This window comes from Eleutherodactylus coqui, chromosome 2, assembly GCF_035609145.1.
Source record: "Eleutherodactylus coqui strain aEleCoq1 chromosome 2, aEleCoq1.hap1, whole genome shotgun sequence".
Lineage (NCBI taxonomy): Eukaryota > Metazoa > Chordata > Amphibia > Anura > Eleutherodactylidae > Eleutherodactylus > Eleutherodactylus coqui.
In genome coordinates, this window is record NC_089838.1 from 192001805 (window position 1) to 192017514 (window position 15710).

The window sequence follows — 15710 nt, forward strand, 5'->3', positions numbered from 1 at the left end:
ATGCCAGATGGGACGTCTGTGTTAGCTTCTGAATTGGGGAAGGAAAATAAACAAAAAGCCTGCCGTGCTGCAGTAGCTTACCATGGGGGCAGCATCAGCGTGGGGACAGCAGTAGAAGCTGACATGTTTTACATGGCCTCTAGGAAGGGGCAGTTTGTAGTAGATATTCCATGAGATACAAAGTATTCCTCTCTATGACCCGGGGAGCCGCTCTGCACAGGGGTTCACATACTCTATCTCTGTACACAGGCCAAATAATCACTGGAAACAGCTAATTGGGGTGATAGCCACCCCGTGGACAGGCAGCCGCCGACAGCGCACTGACGGACACACCGCTCACTTGTCCTAGTCACTTGGTTACCTATAAGGGCTTCTGTCCACAGACGATCTTGCATTGCGTAGTCGCGGCGGTAATCCGGCCACGAGTAACGCAGTGCACACTTTCCTTAGTGTTGTTTTGGAAAGCACAACCCCCTGTCCACGAGCGGACGATCATAGCGATTCTCTGCTCGCGGGATTTAAATCGTGGCATGTTGCAATTCGCCACGATGAGCCTATCTGTTAAATAGGCTCACCGCTGAGACCTGTCAGCTCTCCCCCCTCATCCCCTGCGCCGGAATATCGCTAGCAATATTCCGCCTCGGTCGTGGACAGGGGGCCTGAGGCTGTTGATTCAGTCCCGCTCAGAGTTACAGGCAAGTAAGGAAGATGGAACAGCTCCTCTGCAGCGCCACCTATTGGATGTTGCAAATAACGACATTATAAAGCTGTGCAGTATGAATTCCTCACTGTGCAGGAGACAGAGATAGGAAAAATACAAAACTAGAGCCGGCGCCTATAGAGAGAGGATGAGGCTTCACAGTCACCTATGGGGAACATGCTGCCCTGCACACAACAGAAGTGAATGTGATTGTGTTGCCATCACCCAGCAGTCAAAAGAGATCCAAATCTGCCGGCTTTCTTGGGACTATGTTGTCACAGCGAGATGCAACACAATGAGGGCTCATTCACACGACCGTGTGCGTAAAAGGCTGCATGGATCATGCCACACATTACCAGTCTATTGCTGCATAAGGCAGCGAGTGCACGCATATTGTCATGCGCAGTGTGACTTTTGTCTATTTTTTTCCCTCGCTTTGTTTTAGAGAGGGGTTGCGCATGGATCGTCACCTATATGCCACAGATTGCCAGATTTTGCATGCAAGAGTGATATGTTTGCCAATTTGAGTGGTTTCACACGGCAATAAAATTGCGCAATTTGCGCATGATGCGAGTGTGAGTAAAAAAGCAGAATTATGAAATCAATGATTTTCAATGGTTTCCTTCACATTTGCGATGTTTTCACCCATGCGATGTTGCGAGAGAAAAAAATCGCGTGGTGCCCTATCATTCTGCGATGTGCAATTTTTTTTGCATCTCCCATGTTTCCATATGGAGCCTCCTTTTTATTGCATCGCAGTGCACAAACTTGCGATTTTCGTGCGATGTAATGCGTTTTTAACATCAGAAAGTGCTATTGGCTTTCACTATTAAAAGTCACCTGATTTTATCATGAACGATAGCGATGCAAGATAAGTCTAAAAAAAAAAAGCATAGTTGACGCTCAAACATTGCAGGAACAGAGCTGCGATTTTGCCATGATTTTCTCGTGACAAAGTTGCGATCGCCCTTGTGAAACTAGCCTCTAAGCATTGGGAACATATGCAGTTTTTCATCAGTGCGAATCACACCTTATGGTGCCAAGATGCATTGTACATGCTGGTAAACGAGTCCAATGCATGCCAGATATTCACTGCACCTACGTTGCGCTTGTCCAAGTGAATACAGCCTCACATTCTGACATTGTATGTGATGCCCAAAGTTACAATATCCTTAACCCCCTAGTGACCAGGCTATTGTGTTTTTACATCCTGCAGCTGCAGGACATATATGAAGGGAGATCGTGGGCTGATGTCCCACCAGTTATTTTTTTAGAGCCGACACCCAGCGGCAACAGCTCCAAAAGGTGCACGCCACATCGGAGCTGTTAACCCTTTAAATGCCACTGTCAATTCTGACAGCGGCACTTAAATACACCGGCCAATAGTTGGGCGTCCTGTACAGCCCCTTGCAATGCGTTCACCGGGGGCCTTCTGAAAGGCTGTCTCAGCAGAATGCCTATCAAGCCATGCCCATTAGGTGGCTTGATAGACTGCCTGCCCAATCGCAGTATAATGTAATGCTGCAGGAGCGATCAAAGCATCGCAAGTTGTTGTCCCCTCTAGGGACTAAAACAAAGTAAAGATAAGATCAATAAAGTTTTATTATTCATTAAAAAAAAGTAATAAAAGTTAAAAAAAATACCCTTTTGCTATATTTATAATAAAAGAGTCTAAATAATAAAACAAAAATACATTTTTGGTATCGCTGTGTCCGTAAAAGTCTGATCTATCAAAATAACACATTATTTACCCTGCATGATGAACGTCGTCATAAAAAAAAATAACATCAGGAATGCACTTTTTTGGTCACCACATCTCCAAGAAAAAATGCAATAAATAGTGATCAAAAAGCCGTATGTATGCCAAAAAATAATTTAAAAAAATTAAATATCTAAAAAAAAGTACTAGTACAGCAAAAAAAAATACTATATAAGTTTGGTATTGTGGTAATGCTACTGACCCACAGAATAAAGTTGTCATGTCATTTTTATTGCAGTTTGCGCGCCGTAGAAACAAGATGCACCAAAGGATGGCGGAATTTCACTTTTTTTACATTTCTCTCCACTTAGAATTTTTAAAAGGTTTTTCAGTACATTAAATGGTACATTAAATAGTACAACTCATCCCGCAAAAAACAAGCTCTCACACAGGGATAAAAAAACGAAAATGGAAAAAAACCAAAAAGCTTCGACACTAAAAGGTTAAACGGCCACTCCGGTGATTTTTATTAGAGTTACTTTGGTTAGTGATTTCTCTCTATCCTAAATTCCTGGCCTTTTTTTCCTCTGATACTCATGTGATCTCAATTTTGACCAACTAAGATCTACTTGAAGTTGTGTTTATTTTCTAGTCAATTTCTCAGTTTGTGTGATGCTGTTACGTGGAACCTACCACAGTGACTAGCACTCTTGTCTCAGTTACTGATGACGATCACACAGGGCCTGTCACAAAGTTAGGGCTCCCACACACTTGCGTGTTTTTTTTTTACATGAATGTCAATGGGACTTTCTAATGTTAAAAAAGGATTACAAGTTTGTGCTTTGCAATTTTTGTGCGATGCGTTTTTAACATTAGAAAGTCCCATTGACATTTGTGTAAAAAAAATGCAAGTGGGTAAGAGCCGTTATAATAGAGGAGATCACAGCTCATCCTCCTGAATGTATACTTATGGGCTGTAATTTATATAGATGAATACAGAAGGTAATGATACTTAAACTGTCCCCCTAGCAGACAGAGTGGTTTCACCATAGCTAATGCTGTGCTGATGCATCATGAGATAGATGGTGCCTGATGAGCATCATACAGGGGGCTACAATGCATGGAAGTGACTGCAATACACAGAGGAGACCTCCAGAGTGTTACAGGCAATCAAGTAAGGGCGGCAGGGATAGAAAAGTAAGAATTGGTCTTATCAATAATTGTATCTCCAGGAGTCCATCATAACAGCACGCGATCGCCGGCAGCCCATTGCTTTCAATGGAGGCGGCTGTATTGTCGACTCCATTGAATTCAATGGGCTAACATTGTTCTGCCAGGACAAGGTGGACATATTTATTTTTTATTTTTACACATTTCTGGATGAATTGCAGGGAAGGGCTTATATATTTAAGCCCTTCCCGACAATTCATCCCGCGCTCGCCGGCAGCCCATTACTTTCAATGGAGCTGGCTGTATTGCCGGCTCCATTGAATTCAATGGTCAGTGCTCGTTTAATCAAGACGAGTACCGCGTGGTGCTCGTCTCGAGTAACGAGCATCTCGAGCACCCTAATACTCGAACGAGCATCAAGCTCGGACGAGTATGCTCGCTCATCTCTAAAGGGGATACAACCTTAGGCAGAAATATTGGATTCAACTTCAGAAATTAAACACTTTGTGAAAAAAAATAAAAATAAAATAAAGCACCCAAAAGAAGTTGTCATTTTGCTGCAAAACTCGGCATGCAGTTACATCTCAGGCAGATATGCAAATGGTTAGATTTGTAGCGTGATTAGAAGAATGGTCTTGTTACCTGAGGCCCTGAAAGTGATTCCACTTTTGGCCTATAAAAAGGCTCTCAGGGGCTACTTGTGTGTAATGGACCGTTTTTTCCACTTGAGAAAAGCTTGTTGACCACTAGACATGCAATCAAAGATATTCGGCCCAGTTAACAGTGTTTGAGAGGGGGTTTATTATTGGAATGCAAGAAGCTGGATGGTTGTACTAACAAATTGGCCGTTCTGACCAGACTGTTAGGAGATGTTGGGACCAGTGGATTCATGGGCGTACGCATACAAGGCAACCAGGCTCAGTATGCCCTTGATAGACCACTATTAGAGAGGGTCGTCTGATCACCCGAGAAGCACGAGTAGCTCCAACTGTTTCGTTGTTCACCATCATTACGGGCCACTGTGTCTGTGTGAACCATTTCCAGGCATTTGACTGAAGGAAATTTGGTCTCACGGTGTAGCGTTCAAGCATTAGATTGGAGCCATAGGTGTGGTAGGCGCAGGTCTGGAGAATGATCAAGGAAAGCCAGGAGTCAGTTACTGGAGGTCTTGTTTTTCGGTACAAATGGAGGAGGTGGGTAGTGCTGTCAGGAAGGAAGCCAGAGGTCGGTAACTGGAGGTCCTGTGTCGCCGTACAAACGGAGGAGGCGGGTAGCATTGTCAGGAAAGAAGCCAGAGGTCGATATCCATAGGTCTTTAGTTGAAATAGCAGAGGAGCAGCCAGGAGAGAAGCTTGATCAAGGCTGTGGAGCACAATAATCACATGTTGGTGCAGTGGCAGGGTCAGGCTTTTATAATGAGCCTAATTAGCAGCAAGGCAGGGCCAGGACAGGGAAACAGACCAGGAACAGACCAGGATAAGCAGATATGCGGCTTATAGTAACTTTAGTGTGCTGAATTCAAATATGATATCAGTTTTCCAGTTATGGGGCAAAATGTAATCCAATTGCCATTGTACTTTATTTTTTGGAAATATGCCTATACAATTAATCCAGTAGGCTCGCCATTAACCTTGCTTAATAAAAAGAATAACGAAAGTGATTGCACAACTATTTCACAATCGCTGTTACACACCACATGCTGACTGAACACTATAAGGGGAGGTTTATGTAATATATAGGGTATGTTTCCACATGGCAGAAATGCTGTGGATCATCTACCAGTAAGTTGTAATTAATGAACTATGTTTTTACAGGTCATTGGTTAGACTGTAACTAATTTTCAAAATTTAATAGCAATATGGCTGAGCACTGCAGATCAATTTCTGCTATGTCTGCAGACCGTTGACAACAAAGACACAGTGGAGGAAAATAACATCCTTGGTAAAGTGTGTTTGTGACAAGTATTTCGGAATAAAGCTTGGTGACCAAGATAAGAAGTGGGCACCACACATCATCTGTGTGCCATGTAACACTCATCTCACACAGTGGCTGAAAAGGCAAGAGTAGGACACCATTAGCCATTCCAATGGTATGGCGAGAATAAGCAGACCCCCATAATGACTGTTATTTCTGCATGGCAAATACCAAAGGTTTCTCCAGTAAACAGAATATGCCTTCTACAATAAAACCTGTGCCTCATGATGCCAGATTACCTATTTTTGATCCAATGGGAGGGTTGTTATTGGCCACTGGCTTTGCAGCATCCATGGGACTATCAGGGTAATATTTCTAAATACAGCACCAATCAGGCCCACCCCACTTGCCCCGTTGCCGGCGGTAAGAAGAAAACACCACACAGAGGTCTGGTATCATTCCTCACACGGGACATGGCTCTCAGCTGTCGACGTGCTTTATTACAGATTACATGAGATCTTATACCCTTTGTCCCATCCCCACCAGGGGGTGATAGGCTCATAACCATATATGGGAAGTCCGGATTTCCGGCCTGACAGTGAGGCGCCTCTGGCTTATGTACAGAAAATCACGTATTTAATTAACTCCAGTACAAAGAATCACCCACTCAATTCTAAGAAAACGGCCTAAGACAGTGAAAATTATGTACATAGTGGAACATCTTGATATTGCGCTTCTGGGAAATCGGCCAAGTACACGCGGCCTTGTGTCTGGTTCCGTATCTTCTCTGAATTTCTAGAACATCTCTCTCAGCCTTCTAAAGCCTTGGAATATCTGATGTAAGGCGACATATAAGTTTTTTTTTCATTTGGAATTGAATGAAACTTGCATACAGGTATAAAGCATAAAAAACATATGGCAATATATATATATACCCTCACAGGACTACTAAGGTGGTCACTATTAATACTTGGGCAAATATAGGGGACAGTGTTACTATTGGGGCCTCTATGGCGGTCACTTACTATTGTGGCCACTATGGAGGTCATTATTACTTGTGAGGCCACTGTTGGAGTCTGTATTACTACTGGGGCTATAGGGGTCACTATTGGGGCTCATTCCCATGGATGTTAGCGCATTTCAGTCATGGAAATGCGATATGTATTTGCAGGACCAAAAGGCACTAACCCTAGGCAAATGGGAAGTCCACTGACAGTCCATCTTATGAGACCAAGACAAGCGCAGTACTAGTACATTTCTCCATTCTTCTGGTAACGTATCTGGTTGTCATTATCGGAACTGGCTCTTCATCTTTTTTTTTTTTCAAACAAGGGAAATTTTGGTCACATTATCCAGTCCCTTACTCATACTCTTTTTGATCAAAGGGATAATACACATACAGGAAATTACATACCCCACCTCTTTCTGCTAAAATCATATCCAGGGCTACTCTAGGGCCATGGATGCAGTGGGCCCTACCTGGTCAGCTAACCCTTGCGAAGCATCTCTGGTGTAGTTTACAAACCTCTGCTGATTGTAAAAGATATAATTCATCTAATCTACATTATTATTAACAGTGATAAAAGCAAATAAGGACTCAAAACCTGCTTTAACCTGATCTCTAGAATTAAATTCATCTCGCACCCCCCTTGGCACTCCTATTGCATCTATGTATACATGTGGATTAAAGCTACCACCTGGAGCGTCAACTTCTCTCTTAGCACGATGCGGTGTTGGATTCTCACCCTCAGTGTAGTCTACATATTGCACATTTGATTGTATTAATTTGTTCTGAAACAGGGGCTAGTGTACAGTAGTCAAAGGTGTGTGTTAGAGGAATTGTACCACATTATAGCATTTAAAGGATATGCAGGATCATTAGTTCTTTCAGTGCGAAGTGTGGATCCAAGTGGGCTTTCCTTCGAGCTTGACTGCAGTTTGGGTGAACAACATCTGGTAAGGACCTTTAAACCGGGTTTCTCTCTCAAACTTTTTCACATAGACCCTGTCACCTGGTTTCAGATTGTGACACTCATCTGTAGGACCTGGGAGAAAAGCAGAGACTGCAGAATACATTATTGACAATTCCTTGGAGAGGCCTATGACAAAATTAACAAGAAAATCATTCCCCAAACTCTGCTACTGTGGCATGTACCCTCCTAGAAAAAGAAAAAAAACTAATGAAAGACACTCAATTCAAAATTTGCCCATTTTCTTCATTGCCTTTTGGATCTACTTTCCCACAACTCTGCGGATGGTAGAGTGTGTGAAAAGCCTGGAATATACCCAAAGCAGACATGATGTGTTGTATTATTTCACCTGTGAAGTGTGTACCTTTGTTTGACTCAATCACTTCCGGTACCCCATATCTGCGGATTACCTCATTCATGAGCTTCTGTGCGGTTACCTGCTTATTTACTTTGGTAACAGAGTAGGTCTCCAACCTGAAAAGACATCAACAACAACAAGCACATATTCATGCTTCCCAACAAGTAGGAGCTGAGTGTAGCCAATTTGCAATCCCTGAAATGAGTAGAGTGGCCTAGGCAAGTGTTATGTGGCAAATTTTACTTCTGCCCTGTTGCTTACGGCAAAGATCATGCAAATTGGACAAATGATGCAGCAGCTACAGAAAACCAAGGAGCCACCCGTCCTCGTTCAAGCGTCGACATCATTGTTGCTTTAAGAGGTGTGTCTTTCCGTGCGTCAGCTGGGCCATCATGGGGCACAGGGACTATGGTAAGCAAGTTCTGTTGACTGTTCACCATACGCCGTCCCTTTTTAGTCCATTTGTCTTTTTCTTAACTGTAAAGTCTTTAGCATATCAAAGTTCAAATTTTAATCAAAGTCCAAGTTTTTATCAAAGTCCAAGTGTAGTCAAATTCTTCTTTTCTTCTGTTCTTCCATGGCTTAAGGGCCGCTGCTTTTGCTGTGTGGCCTGTGATGGCGTTGCCTCTTGCTTCTCCGGTGTAGGAATTGGTGTGAGCTTTCCACTTTGTCAGGTAGAAGTAGAGTCTCCATGAGACCCTGCACTGTTGCATCATTCTTAATTGGCTGTCCTGCTGTGGTAAAAAATTGTCTGGCCTTCCATGTTGGGCCGTAATCATGAGCTATGCCAAATGCATACCGGGAGTCAGTGTAAATGTTTGCCTTCTTACCTGTGGCCACTCCACACGCCTCAGCGAGGGCCTTTTAGTTCCGCTTCTTGTACTGCGACATGCGGAGACATTCTGCTTTTAGGACATCTTGTTGTGTAACCACTGCATATCCAGTGTGGAGTCGTCAATCACCCTGGTACCATCTATAAAAAACAACTCAAAATATGCATTATTAACAAGGGCTTTCAGTAACTTTTTAAAACTTAAATTTTCTTGTTGCATCACTGCTAGACAATCATGCTGGTATTTTATTTAAAAAAGATCAGAATCTTGTTGCAAAAAATGTAAAAATTTAAAAATGACTTGCAAAAAAATAAAAAAATGGCTGATTTGCAATACCTAGATCACCTATGCCTTCTCCTCCCTCCCTTTAAACCAGGGTACTCAATTGGAACAATAGTACCCGGTTTCAAGTTAGTACAACATTGTAAAAAGATTTGATGGATGCAGATAAGGCCTGTAAGATGTTAGCACCAATAACAGACATGAGTTACATCGGGACAGAATAATCTACAAAACATCTATTAATATTGGAAATGTGAGATCCCTTTAAGTGAATTCATTATTAGTCTGTTCCTGCCTGCAATGTCTTAGACGGGAGAAAAAAAAACAAAAAACAAACTTTTACTAGCTGCTCAAAATCCTCACCCCTCCCTTGTGGACAAGAGGGATGAAACATTACGTACTATTACATCAGCTAGCTCCACCCCTTCGATATTGGCTCCTTGCAACTTTCTTCCCAACTCCATTTTAGCGTAACAGTCCACACGTCCACATCTCAACCAAGCAAAGTCCCATGCATGGGGAGGACTTTTATCCCCAGTCATTACCTGCATCACACACTCCACACTCACCGCAGCTTGAACACGGGTCACTAACTCTCATCCATCCATACTCTCAAGTCTGCTCCGTCACCCCCTCATTGAAGGTGTACCAGTACATACAGATGCACAGACAAAAAAAAAAGTTTGACAAACAAACATACATCAGTTGAAAAACATTGAGGTGAGTGCTATCATTTTATAAAGTACATAATTCTATTGAGATGAGATTGTGAGCGCTATCTTTAACAAATTATGTGAAAAAGTTTGCTGAGTGACTGAGATATTCTATATTTCTTATCTACTGAAGCTATTATATGCTGTATTAAACGCTGAAGTGTTTTAGAATCTGTGACCCTGAATTTGGAGTGAATTCTGAAAGCCCCCACCTTTTTTTTAAAACAAACCGTTATCTCTCTACGAATATGAAACACAGACTGCACAGCCCTGCATTTGAACTCATAATTAACACATATGCTGGGACCTTGCAACATTCATTTTCAACCCCTGTATAAGTAAGAATATATGTTTTAGAAATTGCTATATTTCCTGTATACTAAGACAGTATAATTAATTAAATTCATTTCAAGCCTCCATTCCATTTACGCAAGCAGAGATATTATCCAGGGTTATTATTGCATTCTTTCTCTCGCTTTGTTATCTCTTGACCTTGAAGACTGAACACAAGCTCGCAGCTACATGTCAACAAAACTCTTCTACCCTAAAAGCAAGCTCAGTTAACTATTTGCACATACAGTATATATATATACACATATATATCCATATCTATTATCTATCTTGTATTATACACATTTTCATCTCTTTGCCAACAAATCACATGCATTGTAACTTTCTTATCGACTTGCCTGCTTCTTCAGCACTTTCTCCCTACCTAACTGCCAATATAACCTTTAATAGACACTCTCCTGACGCCCTCTTGATCACTTACTGTATTTTTCAACATTTCACTTACGGATACTTTCTTAAACAAATAATGTGTACATACCTAACTTACTCTGACTGTCTCTCTCTCTCCTCTCCAGCACTTTCTAGAAAACCTTGATCTTCCAAGGCACCTCTCGGTCCTAAAGACCCCCTCCCAGACACCATTTTGTAATCTGCCGTGCGGGTCGGTGTCACACATTTTCATTAGAGTTTTCTTACATTCTACAAATTCATCCACACAGCGGCAGCCCTTGAGGGGCTCTATCTTCTTTAATAAGGTCTTACGTATATTAGAACAACAACAACAATAATAATAACACGCTCCATAGAGTGCATCCCTCTTAATTCCAAATTGTCAGCCCCTTATATACCGGCAAGACAACCGAGGGCATCTTCTTCCATGGAACCAGTCCCATAAAAATGCATCTCTCTGAAATCAAATCGTTAGCCCCATATATAAGGCAAAACAACCGAGAGTCCCTTTTTCTATGAGACTTATCTCATAGAGTGCATCTCCTCCTCAGCTAAACTATTAACTCTTAACTAAACTAAACCCGAGGGTCCCTTCTCCTTATGAAACAAAATAAAAAGTAAGAGAAAAAAAAACTTCTGCAGATACAACAATCTCCACTATTATTAAAACGCTACGGACTTCAACAACAAATAGACTACAGACTAGTTTCCGGGTGACTGATTGGTGCGCATATCACGGTCAGTGGTCCATGACGGCAAACCCGAAGCCCACACGAGTTACCGTGTAGAACTCTTAACCCAACCCGTCCGGTCACAAACCACAGATAGTCAGTCCTGCTGCAAGACTCTCAGCGTAAAACACAACATAAATATATGCTGGCCTTACCTGGAGTTCTAAGTGAGTTGATCAGGCTTGGTTTGCAGCAGGACGGCTTCCCCGTGGCGTGGATCCGGGTGAATTGCGCTGTAAGCTCCTGGTTTTACCGCCCCAGTTGGTCGCGCCATTTATCAGGGTAATATTTCTAAATACAGCACCAATCAGGCCCACCCCACTTGCCCCGTTGCCGGCGGTAAGAAGAAAACACCACACAGAGGTCTGGTATCATTCCTCACACGGGACATGGCTCTCAGCTGTCGACGTGCTTTATTACAGATTACATGAGATCTTATACCCTTTGTCCCATCCCCACCAGGGGGTGATGGGCTCATAACCATATATGGGAAGTCCGGATTTCCGGCCTGACAGTGAGGCGCCTCTGGCTTATGTACAGAAAATCACGTATTTAATTAACTCCAGTACAAAGAATCACCCACTCAATTCTAAGAAAACGGCCTAAGACAGTGAAAATTATGTACATAGTGGAACATCTTGATATTGCGCTTCTGGGAAATCGGCCAAGTACACGCGGCCTTGTGTCTGGTTCCGTATCTTCTCTGAATTTCTAGAACATCTCTCTCAGCCTTCTAAAGCCTTGGAATATCTGATGTAAGGCGACATATAAGTTTTTTTTTCATTTGGAATTGAATGAAACTTGCATACAGGTATAAAGCATAAAAAACATATGGCAATATATATATATACCCTCACAGGACTACTAAGGTGGTCACTATTAATACTTGGGCAAATATAGGGGACAGTGTTACTATTGGGGCCTCTATGGCGGTCACTTACTATTGTGGCCACTATGGAGGTCATTATTACTTGTGAGGCCACTGTTGGAGTCTGTATTACTACTGGGGCTATAGGGGTCACTATTGGGGCTCATTCCCATGGATGTTAGCGCATTTCAGTCATGCAAATGCGATATGTATTTGCAGGACCAAAAGTCACTGACGCACGCGTTTCTTGCCTGCTTTAATGTGCATATTGGCACATGCAAAAAAGAACATAGACAGGCTCATTGAAATGGTCTGTAAACAAGGATGTTTCCTGTGTACTCACTGCGTATTTGTACCCACCTATTCACTTCAATGGCTTATTGCAGTGTGTAATACGCCCCAACAAGGTGATGCTACGTATTTTTTCACGTGATTGTACATCATGTGAAAAAATACGTTCATGTAAATGAACTTATTGAAATCAATGGGTTCTATTTACTGCGTAATATGCACAGACATCTCAGTCATTGGAAACCGTTACAAGGGGAAGAATCCAAATATGATCGGCGATTTTACTGGTTCTTACAGAGCATCATTTCCCACCAAAACAGTTGAATAGTATTATTACAGCACGTCCAACCTATTATCATCTTAAATAAAGGAAATGCTTTGTAACTTGAAAATGAGAGGTGCTGCTAGTATTCAATGTTACCCGTGGAATCACAGCTTGTAATTTTACAGAAACATATCAACTACTTTGTTATGAAAATTTTTAAAAGATTATTGCACAGTGTTATACTTTTGCTCTGATATTGTAATCACTTACTTATATCAACATTACAATCACACATAGACAATTTCATTCGATTTTGACAACTCCTTCTAGATGCTTTACTTTTTAGACAATGAGTGTATTTTTGTCTTCTAAAATCTTCTGACTGTTATAGCCCCTAAAAACCAATTTAGATGGGATGAATGTCGGGCAAACGATGCCCGACACTTGTCCACGCACATATTCGCTCTCGTACTGCTGCAAGGGAGCTAGTATCACTGGCTCACAGCGGGGAGAATGTAGGAGATTTCTCTCCTCGTTCTCCCCCGCCCCTCTCCATTCACTTAACATATTACAATCAGCATTCAACTCTTCGTCCATCGTTTATGCTGCATAAACGATTGGCGATGAACGGATCATGGATTGCTCAGTGTAAATAGCAGACGTTCAGTACTGAACGGCCACTATGTTAAGTCAATGGAGAGGGCGGGGGAGAGCGAGGAGTGAAATCTCCTGCAGCCCCCCTGCTGGCCGCTCTGTGAACGAGCCAGCGATACTAGCTCCGTGCAACAGCACAGGAGTGAGTGTATGCAGGGACGAGCGTCAGGCATCATTTGCCTAACATTCGTCCCATCTAAATGGGCCTTTAGAATATCATCTTCAAAGAGATCATGTCTGTTAATAGTTCACATGAATCTCCACTTAGTCTATTCTGGACTCCATTCAGATCCCATGGAGGAAGCGGCCTAATTCAAAGTGTTGCTGTTATGAACCTTTTGATCCACCTATTTTCAATCAAAGGGCCATCTAAATGGTTACTAATAGCAGATACGTAGACCTTTATTAACTCTCAGCTGAAGAAGCTAACATTGTTGGTATGTCTGCTTCAGAGGAGACCCTCTCTTCTTTAACCCCTTGAGTGGCACGCCCGGAAATTTTCCGGGACGAGCTCCACTGCCGATAGTGGTATAGCCCGGAAGATTTCCGGGCTATGTATCACTATAGGAGCTGCAGAGCACAATGCCACAAGCTGTGGCATTGTGATCTGCCTGCACAGTCCCACAGAGAATAAAGCAAGAGCTTTGAACAACAGAAGCAGAAGATATTGCCGAAATGCCGGCAATCTCCTGCTTCTAAGTCTCCTGCTTTGTTTATAGGTTGCCATAGAGACCATCGGCTTGTCAGAAGCAAGCCGACGGTCTCTGTGGCAGGGAGAGCTGGTGCTTGGCTGTCAGAGGACAGCCAGGCACCAGCTCTTACAGCAGAGATCAGAGAAAACCTCTGATCTCTGCTGTGTTAACCCTTTACATGCTGCAGTCTATGTGACTGCAGCAAGTAAAGGGCTGTCACCATCGGACCCCCGGAAAATGATCAGGGGGGTCCTGATGGGTCCCTGTGAAAGTCCCCTAAAGGGACAAAAATAAAAAAAAAAGTTAAAAAATTATAAAAAAAAATAAAAACCACTTGGCTCCCTTTATTTTGTAAAAAAATTTAAAATAAAATTACACATGTGGTATCCCTGTGTCGCAATGACCCAGAGAAGGCAGTTGGTACATTATTTAACCCCTTAATGACATGGCCCCTTTTTTTCTTTTTCCCCATTTCTTTTTTCCTCCCCCCCCATTTAAAAAATCATAACTCCTTTATTTATCCATCGACGTCGCTGCATGAGGGCTTGTTTTTTTTGGGATGAGTTGTATTTTTCAAAGGTGCTATTTAAAGTACCATATAATGTACTGAAAAACTTTTACAAAATTCTAAGTGGAGTAAAATGAAAAAAAAATGACATTCCGCCATCTTTCAGTGCGTCTTGTTTCTACAGCGCACAAACTGCAACAAAAATGACCTGATAACTTGATTCTATGGTCAGTGCGATTACTACGATACCAAACTTGTATAGTTTTTGTTTTTTGCTGTAGTACTTGTATTTTTTTCAGACATTTAATTTTTTACAATTATTTTCTGCTGCATCTTCTCCGTGCAATAACTTTTTTTTATTTTTCCATCGACGTACTTGAGCAAGGGCGCATTATTTGCGGGATGTCCAGTAGTTTACGTTGGTACCAATCCGGAATACATACGACTTTTTGTTCGCTTTTTATTGCATTTTTTCTGGGAAACAGGGTGACTGAAGAAAGTGCATTTGTGGCGGTCTTTATTTTTTTTTCGGACTACCTTCACCGTATGGGGTAAATAATGCACTACTTTGATAGATCGGACATTTATGGACGCGGTGATACCAAATTTGTATTTTTCTTTTAGGATTTTAATTTTTTTATTATAGATATGGCAAAAGGAGGGTGATTTAAACTTTTTACTTTTTTTTTTAAAGTGTGAAAAAAAAAATAACTATTACAATTTGGTATTGGTATAATTGTACTGACCTGTAGAATTACTTTGAGGCCTCGGTCACACAACCGTTTTTTGGTACGATCTGCAGACGCGCTTGCAATCTGCAGATCTATAGACCAAATGCATCCCAATGGGATCGGTCACATGATCAATTATAGGACACAAAGATTCGCAGAATGCGCCTATCTGCATTCTGCGCATCGCTGTGTTCTATATATGCGCTCAATGGGGCCGGCGACAGCAGCGCCGACCCCATTGAGAACATATACTAAAGATTGTTCTGCTCTGCCACAGCCGTAACAGCTGTGGAAGAGAAGAACGATGTTCACCCATTTAATTCAATGGAGCTGGCAATACAGCAGGCTCCATTGAAAGCAATGGGCTGCCGGCGAGCGTGGGATGAATTTTCGGGAAGGGCTTAAAAATATAAGCCCTTCCCTGAAAATCATCCTAAAATGTGTAAAAGTAAAAAAAAAATAAAAATGTATAATCACCTTTTCCCAGCAGCCGGAGTTCAGCCGCGTCTGGCCGGCAGTTCTCCTGAACTGCTCTGTGTAGTATTTAAAATCCCCGCCTGCTGAATGAGCTTCCTCTGATTGGCTGAGTG

The 15710-nt window shown here is 42.2% G+C and overlaps 1 protein-coding gene across 1 annotated transcript in view; it reads left to right on the forward strand.

Moving 5' to 3' along the window:
• Positions 1-15710, forward strand: part of LOC136612052 (tubulin alpha chain-like) — a 55942-nt gene that overhangs the window by 681 nt on the left and 39551 nt on the right. The window lies entirely within an intron of this gene.